Below are 823 nucleotides of genomic sequence, written 5' to 3'. Positions count from 1 at the left end.
ACACTTACCTACATCTCTAGCTTCATGTCCCATTGTCCTGTGCCCAACACTCTCGGCTCTGGCCACGTTGACTCTGCTCCCTCTAATCATAGCTAACTCCCACACGCTAGCTCTTCTGCATGGGCAAAGAGCAAATATTCTTTTCCACCTCCCCGCTTCATCTGGTTAGCTGCTTCTTCTTCTTCTTTTTTTTAATCCAAAATGTGTTTATTGGGATAGTTTCCCACTCATCTTGATTCAGGATGCTTTTAGTGCTGCTTCTGTCTGAAGGAGCATCCTTCTATAAGCCTTGCGTTTCCCCCTGTGGGCTGGCAGAGAACAGCAGGGCAGCCAACATACAAAACTACCACTTGTGCGTGGCTAAAGATGGTGGGCACTTCATGTCCATGAAGTAGGAGTTGGGGCTCTGCAGCAGGTGCTCCTTCTTGTGCTTCCTCTTCTCCTCTTCTAGGGATAGGTGGAGAAGGTGCTTTGAGATGGACATTTTCTTGTGGGGAGGTTGTCATCGCCAGAAACTCTGGTTAGCTTCTACTCATCATTCAAATCAGCTCAGGTCTGAGCTTGTCTCCCATGCCCGACTCCCAGGGGGGGACTAGCTTCTTAAGTCCTAGGCCACTGAGCGTCTGTGCCCTCACTGATCTGTAAGTTCCATGAGACAAGGATCTTGTCTGCTTTTCTTCCCAGCATGTAGTGCACTGTCTGGCCCATAGGAAACATTCAACATATTTTGTTGTTGTTGTTGGAAGGAAGGAAGGAAAGAAGGAATAAAGGAAGGAAGGAAGGAAGGAAGGAAGGAAGGAAGGAAGGAAGGAAGGAAGGAAGG

The 823-nt window shown here is 48.2% G+C and overlaps 1 pseudogene; it reads right to left on the bottom strand.

Moving 5' to 3' along the window:
- Positions 1–248: 248 nt before the first annotated feature.
- On the bottom strand, positions 249–484 carry LOC118015634 (annotated as a pseudogene).
- Positions 485–823: the final 339 nt, after the last annotated feature.

Source organism: Mirounga leonina, unplaced genomic scaffold (genome assembly GCF_011800145.1).
Source record: "Mirounga leonina isolate KUSES-001 unplaced genomic scaffold, KU_Mleo_1.0 Mir_104, whole genome shotgun sequence".
Lineage (NCBI taxonomy): Eukaryota > Metazoa > Chordata > Mammalia > Carnivora > Phocidae > Mirounga > Mirounga leonina.
This window is presented reverse-complemented; position numbering and strand designations above follow the sequence as displayed.